General features: G+C 42.8%; 1 long non-coding RNA gene across 1 annotated transcript; it reads left to right on the top strand.

The window, feature by feature from the left end:
• Positions 1-225: 225 nt before the first annotated feature.
• LOC121690343 lies at positions 226-1,140 on the top strand. Its single transcript, XR_006025041.1, has 3 exons — positions 226-288; positions 780-978; positions 1,060-1,140. It is a non-coding gene; the product is annotated as an uncharacterized LOC121690343 (long non-coding RNA).
• The last annotated feature ends 7,009 nt before the right edge of the window (positions 1,141-8,149 follow it).

The raw sequence follows: 8,149 nt of genomic DNA, 5'->3' as shown, positions 1-8,149 counted from the left end.
TACAGTCTACATACATACACAACTACGAAGGTAAGTTAAACAAGCCATTGTTTAGAGTTTATCAAACAACAATAGAAGCTATACTAGCTAGGCTTTTTACTAGCCAGAGTTAGCACAGTGAAGAAGTAGTGATAGGTTAACGTTGTGAATCATTTGTGTTTCTGAAAATGCGATACCCTAACCTCCATGTTAATCACAGTTTTAAACAAGGAGTCAGGAGGAGAGGTCACGGTTAGGTCGGAGTGCTTCCGATCTATGAGGAAAAGCCAGAAGCCTCACTGTCTGAGTGTAAGGGAAAGTCAGCCTGCAGGTTCAGTTCAGGTTCAAAAGAAACAGTTTCCTGTTTGTCAAAATCATGTTTCTGTGAGTTATATCATTGCTGTGAATTAGATACAGATAAAACACAATCATTGCACTATAATCATATGGTACCTGAGATATCATGTGATATGAATACAGGTTGTACCAGAAAGAATGTAAAATGAATGACTCCCACAGAAGCAAGATTTTGTTAGGAGTTATCGTTACTTATTCTGCGTAAAATGAGTAAAATGAGATTAATCCTGATCAATATTACATTTGACATGGTCAACTCTAGGCTAAATTGTATCAATCCCTGTATTACTTTACATATTTTAAAGTTCACTAACACATTTTCACTAACAAAAGTTTAACTAACAAAGTTTCACTAACAAAATGTAGTGTGTGAAAGGCTGTCTGTTTTTAATTGCATTTTTAGCTGGTACATTTTTTCTAACAAATATTTGGGTTTGTAACAGATTGTGCTAAGGGATTCTAAGCCGGTGGTGTTGGAGAGATGCCAGTGTACCTGTGTGGCAGGTACAGCTTTGTGCTGTCATGTGGCAGCTCTACTGTATCAGACGGCTATCAGACTACTCCCAGCTGAGGCTTACATCAATTCCCCCAGTGTTCAGCTGCACAGAAACTGAACAAAAGTGGCACAAACCAAGGACCATGGTAGCAAGGCTTTTAATGACTTTTATTTTAAGTATGGATATCTCTTGAATGTTTCTCAAACATGTTTGTATTTTGATGCAGGGTATTAAACCTGGTCCAGTTAATGACATGGTCATCATATCAGCCAGACCAAGAGAGAGGAGGCTTGCAGAAGGAATAAGATATGTGTTGTTGTCTACTACTACTATTACTTCTTAATTATAACACATTTGTTTGTCTTTTTTTCAACAGAAGCAACTTGTATAAAGGAGTGAGCTGCCCTCTGCCAGACATCTCCACATTAAAAGTTCAGGCGGCATACCATGGACTGCAGATGAAGCTCCATGATCACAGTAATGGCCCTCTCCAGCAATGTTCCTCTGGTTGAGTCTATGTTCGGTCCGGTGCAGGAGGGAAGTGTGCTGTCCTATCAGCTACCAATAAGGACAGTCCCCAGTACCCGTCCGCGCACAGATGCCCCTTCTCCCCCACAGTTGCCACTGTCATATTACAGACTCGGACCCTCTACCTGTTCATTTGTACTTTCTGAACACCAGCACCATTGTAACAGGGGTCCAGTAGAAGGTGGTTCTGCTGTGGTGATATGATTTTGTTTTTGTTTTATTGTTTTCATGTTTGACATGAGTGCTCTCTCTTGGTATTATGTCTTTGTGTCTACCGCCCTGGTCTTATGGATGAACGTTACGTCATGACGTCACAAAGGTGTGTGGGAGGTGTGTTGAGGAACGCACTTTTTAAAAGGACTGAAGACTCAGGTGGAGGCGGCCGCTTTGTCTGGGAAATGCGTGAGTCGGGATAGCACGCCACGAAATCGCCATTTAATGCTGAGTTGGTGAGCTATTTGAAGTCGGATATCATTGTGTGTAACCTAGCTAACGCAGACCATTTAACCTAGTAATCAGTGCCGCTTTAATTGGAGAGCCGGCAGGCAGCGCAGTTTCCCGACCCTCACACTTCCCGCCTGGGTAAATGTATATTTCCTATGTTTGCTTATACTGGTGTTGGTTTAAAGTATGCAGTTTTAATTGTGTTTGTATGCCGTATAGTAAGGGTTTCCTTGCCCCCAACCTGCCTTGTTTCACGTTTGCAGTGCTGTGTGTACTATTTGTTCATTGAGATTTCCTACTGGTGTGAGAGACTGGTGTGATTTATACGTAAGCATATGTATGCCGTGATTTATGAGCGTGATTCTTGTGGTGTCGCTTTACTTTTGATTACACGTTGTCTGCATGGTTGGGGGTGCTTGAACCTTTGGGTTGTGGTAGTACAAGCCATATGTCTTTTATGAATTGCAAATAAATTATAATAACTACTATCTATTGTCTGCTTATTTTGAAGCCACTGATTTACCAGTTCCAGGTTATCTAGCTTAATAGCTGAATTTAATAGCTTTGAAACCTGTGTTACAACTGGCGCTGCGAGCAGGGCCTGGACTGGTTCTCAGTGGCCTCAAATAAGACAACCTTGTTAAAATGTCTCTTTCAGTGGAGGGTACATCTTCTGAGTCGATTTTACACCAATGCTAATGTCACCATTTTTTCCAGGCAATATGTGGGGGCAAAGATTTAAGGGGGGGAATTCAGAAATAAGCCTGACTGAATGGGTGGAATGTATAGAATCCCAGACAGTGTACAAGTTGATTTTATTCTAAATCAGTTGGAGGGGGAGGCCAAACGGCAAATACTGGTCAGTGCTGAGGAGAACAGAAACACAGCTAAGAAAATCTTTCATAGACTTCAAGCTCTTTATGGGGATAAAATGTCTGCCTCTGTTCTCCGCTCTCTCTGTTTCAGCTGCCGACAGCAACCATCTGAGACGGTGTCTGACTTCTCTCTTAGACTACAGGAGCTCTTTAAAAAGCTGCAGCAAAACAATTCAGACAGTATTCATAACTTGGATTCCTTGATGCGTGATCAGTTTGTGGATGGGTTACAAGATAAAGTTTTGAAGCGAGAATTGCGTACTCTCATCCTGTCTTCTCCAGATCTGTCTTTTGCAGCTATTTATCAAGAGGCCTCCATACACCTGGAAGTGAACGGAGAGGTTGGCCTAGCTGCATGTGATGCTGTTGGACAGGTAACAAGAGTTCCTTCCACCCAGGTTGATCTCCAACAGTTGAAGAAAGAACTGAGAGATGAAATGGCTGCTGAGATCAAGAACCAGATGATGACACTTTCAAAAGGGATTGTGAGTGAGCTTAAAGAAGAGTTTAGCTTAACCTCTAGGGGCGCGACTGGGCAGAACTATGAGCTATATGATTACCATAGGGGGCGCCGATCTAGCCTACCAACCCCTTTTCATGCAGATAGGCAGTCGTTTAGGCCCCGCTCACCCCGCTTGCACCAATACACTTCTGACGGGAAACCCATTTGTAGCCAATGCCATCAGCCAGGTCATATCCAGAGGCATTGTCAGCAGCGGGAGCGCTCAAGTTCTGTGGGCTCTCGTCCTTTAAACTAGTAAACCCCACTGACGCGGGGTTGTCAGTGGGGGAGGCCGAGGTGGGAGGACGGGCTGTTAACAACCTGGTAGGACAAAGCCCCATTGTCATGGCCCAGTTGGCCAACCAGGAAGTGCCATGCGTGATTGATACTGGCTCCCAAGTCAGCCTTTTACAAGAGAGTACATTTAAAGAACTGTTTGGGGACTATGGTGCCCGGTTACAAGACCCTTCTGCATGGCTCTCACTTACGGCTGCCAATGGGAGGTCAATCCCTTATATTGGTTGCTTAGAAGCAACTGTTGATGTTGGCGGTCTGACTATCCCCCGTTGTGGCATCATTGTGGTGCGAGATCAATGGTTAACCCGTAGCCCATGTTTGTTAGGAATGAATATTCTCCGTCATTGTTGGTCCATTTTGTTTAAAGACAAGATACCGTCAAGAGAGCATGCTAACCTCAATCTGGTGCTCGAAGCAACTCCATCTGGCCGTCAGGCATGGACTGCCGCAATGCGACTCTGTAGTGAAGAAGCCAGATTCAATGATGGCCATGGTGAAGTGAGTTTTGTGAGAGTGCTGACCAACACTGAAGTACCACCTGGAAAAGAGATGGTTCTTCAAGGACGCGTGCGTGGGGGACCAGGAGGTCGGCTATATTTGGGGTTGGTTGAGGCACCACCAGAGACAGAGGCCTATTGGATAGCTCGGGCTGTTGTGTCTGCTAAAGGAAACACTGTCCCAGTAAGACTGAAGAATGTGTGTAATCGTACCCTTTTTTTTCAAAAAGAATTTCCTCCCAGAGAGACATATTTTCCTCCAACACCAAATCAACGACTGCAGCTTCAGGTTTCGACGCGTTGTCGTGTTGCATGAGGACGTCGAATGCTACGTGATCCGGTGTATCCTCCCGGTCATCCTCTGGCCGCAGTCTTTCCCTTCTCTCCCAAACTCCTGGTCTTGTAGGTGGAAGGGAGAAGTTGTTCCACTCAAATAACACAGGAACAGAGCCCCTTTTCAACAGCCGTCGACTTGTTTCTGCTGCTGGTTCATGGATGTCTTCAGTTTTGAAGTGCCGGCTACACACCCGGGTGTGAGGCGTTACACTAAATTTGTCCCTGCGGATAGCGACAATCCACTTGCGCCTCAGCTCCTCATCGGCAGGAAAAGTAAAACAACTCAGTACAGTACTTTGCAGATGCCTGGCACTGTGGTACACAGCAGTGTTCGGCAATTGTACCAGACACTTTCTGGTATTTAAAAGTTGACTTTTTCATGTCTTGTCAACTAACGTTAGCGTAGCAGCTACCTACCAAAACAAGTAGACGCCTATGCTACCGGAAGCAATCGCGGTGGCTGACATTTCAGTGGAAGGACATCACAATAGCCTTTGGCATAAAGCGAATTGCACTGACAGGGACACTGTACTGCAGGAGATGTTTTCCTTTGCATGAATGTTAAATTGAGGTCTTGACTCACCATGGTTGTTAAAGATCTCATCGCAAAGAGTAGGTGGTTCCCTGATTTGCTTTATTTATGTACACATACATAAAGACACACACACACTACACATGCACACACAGATACATGCACACACGACACGCACAAACACACACACAAACACATACTGTAAACACACATACACACACACACACCCACACATACAAACACACCTACACACACAAAACACATATACACAAAAACAACCACACACTCTGCACACACTCAATTACAAACACACAAAAAAGGAACAAAGTAGGAAATGAACACAATTTGACAAGTGTGACTTATTTTTCTGGAAAAAATGTGCTGGACTGGGCGGCGGTCATATTCTGTACCGCTCTACATCTAGTTCTTCTTAATGTAGTCTTACCAACTTTTTAATTTGTTTACCATGAAATTTAGCTATTGTATTGTTGTTATTTGTATGTCGCTTTGGACAAAAGCATCTGCTAAATACCATAATATAACCATAACCATAACCATCTAGGTAGAATGGGTCATAAACTAGATGTAACACATAGCTGTAGGGTAGATGGTATAACCGCTGCATGGGGTTGCCACTTGCAGAGCAAATTGTGTTGTGTGTTGTGTGTGTGTGTCTGTGTGTGTGTGCCTGTGTAGGAGAGATACAGTTCAGAACAAAATTATTCATACTCCTGGCAAATATTGATTTAATGTGATTTCAAGTGATTTTCACTTGACCATTATGTTTGTTCTGACTGAAAATGATACTGCCACAGGGCTAAAGGTTGTAAGACAATGTGGTAGAAACATAATTTATTATTCATACCCTTTTTAAATAATCAATGGAAACATCATTATTTGCATTCACAGCTCTCAAAATGGTTCTTATAATACGTACCAAGCCTCTCCATGTCTCCACAATGATTGTAAACCGCACCTTCTTAGCAGCAATCCAGGTTTTGAGATCTATTTTGTTAGAGAGTCTTAAGGCGGGCTTAACAGGATAACGACAGTCCTGCGACGATGAACAACAAGGAAGGTGGCTATGGCGAACGAAGAGCGGTTCTTTGAATCGGCGTTGCCGACCGGATACGGATATGGTCGTAGCGCTGGCCTATTGCATGCCTAGGCAGTTTGAAAGACAATTCTCTGCCCGCCCCTTGGATTAAGCGAGGTGAATGGTTCGATGCCAGACTATACATTTCAATGATATAGGATGGCCCGCCAGGCTAGTCAATTCACACACACACACACAATTCAATGGGATGGAAAGCGTTCTGACCTCAATAGGCATACACATTTTTCTGTGATGTGGACCACGGAACACCCTATCCCTCGGATAGCCAAAATATTCAATTCATTGTGCCCCAGTAAAATCTCAAGTCCAGGTTCAACTAGCCTTCATTTCTTCAGTTCTCGTCACACCGATATCACACAACATATCACGTGAACGAGTGGGATTTAAGCTTATGTTAGTGCCAAGTCAATGTGATAAATGGTTTGCGAGGAAATTAACATTGAATTTAAATAAAATTTAATCATATTTGCATTCTGAACACTGTTATACACACCCATTGCTCTCGGTGAAATATCTCACAAATTTGTCACTCAACACAATGCAAACCATATATCACAATAAACAGCAGATCATACCAAATATGGGAATATACAGTAAAGAATGAATCCGTAGAATAAGCGGTTCACGAGTAATCCGTTTTTGAAATTGCAACAAATGTATGCATAGTCTCTAACTTTGGGCCGTAATTATTACATAATCTAAGGTAAACTATGTCAGTACATACATTTTTGTAAATTGCTTTGCCATAGAGCAGCGGTTCCCAAACTTTTTTCCCCACGGACCACCTTCTACATCCTGACTCAGCCCACGTACCCTCACCATCTGACACATTAAAAAGTAACACATTCTATTGACGCATTCCAGGCATGATGTAATAGAATGTGTTACTTTTTAATGTGTCAGATGGTGGGGGGACGTTTAATAAGCTGCCCTTTTTAATGAAAACATAGCCTAGAGTTTACAAATGATTTCCTTTCATTTCATGTTTCCATTAGCCTGACCTTGGCCTGTCTACGTACTTCCGGTCGATTTCTTTTCCCTACAGTACTCCGTCTGGAATAGGTTGATTCACGCCTGTTTACTTCGGCAGTTGGGCAGCCGACCAACCAGCGAACAGAGGGCGTCCCTGAGAGCGATTACGTACCCAGGGATGGTGTTTCAATTACTACGTCCCCGCCCCTGAAGCAGATCGCTTGGAATACATCAACGTAGGGAGCGAAAAGGACTTATACTTATGAAATCTTTGAGCAAATGTAAATAATAGTTTTAATAAATAATAGCCTATTAACAGGAGTGTCATGAACGAAGTCACAGTGGAGTAGGATGTTATATCGTCAGCTAAACTTTAGTCATAGATTTTGTCACTTGAAACAGGCTACGAACGTAGTCAAACTGTAGTTTAGTAGGCTACATGGTCGGGTCAAAATCACTATTTTTCAAACACCAAGAAGTCTCGACATAACTTGAAACTTTGATCGAAGCATCATCAGTGTCGCTACATATGAACTCGAGCATTTGTAGAAGAACATTGTTATTTGTAGAAGAACATTGTTCGTGTACACATAGTTTGCTAAAAAGAAAGATTTTGGACAACTCACTCCTTGCAAGATGGCAGCGAGCAGAAAAAACAAGTGAGTTGTTCAAAACCTCTCTTTTAGTAAACTCTGTGTACACCAACAATGTTCTCAATGCTCGAGTTCATGTGTAGAGACACTGATGATACTTCGATCAAAGTTTCATGTTGTATCGAGCCTTCATAGTATTTGAAAAATAGCGATTTTGACGCGATTGTATCAAAAAAGTAGTAGCCCTATAGGAATCCCATTCAAAAGGTCGTTTCACCCGAAAACGACAACGCATACAAGCTTAAAAGTGGCGCTTTGGACGTACTTATGCATTTATATGAAAGTTTGACTTGGGTACATTCACAAAACACTATATGATGCATTTTGGCGAGAGTTACGCAGATGAAACGTGTGATTGTTTGCTGATAAGATGCACCCGTGCTTGTTATGGGCGTGCTGCAGAGAAACTTCTCTGTATGACGAAACGCCGGTTGTTAGTGATTGGTTCAAAGGAACTCCAATGATTTTAAACCTCAAACTGTGCCCTCCCACCCGGAAATAAACGAACGCCTATGGATCTAGGCCAGACTCTCTGCGAAGTCAAAATTATTTATATATTTATT

This window comes from Alosa sapidissima, chromosome 18 (genome assembly GCF_018492685.1).
Source record: "Alosa sapidissima isolate fAloSap1 chromosome 18, fAloSap1.pri, whole genome shotgun sequence".
Taxonomy (NCBI): domain Eukaryota; kingdom Metazoa; phylum Chordata; class Actinopteri; order Clupeiformes; family Clupeidae; genus Alosa; species Alosa sapidissima.
Note: the sequence above shows the minus strand (reverse complement) of the source record. Positions and strands in the feature narration are given on the sequence as shown.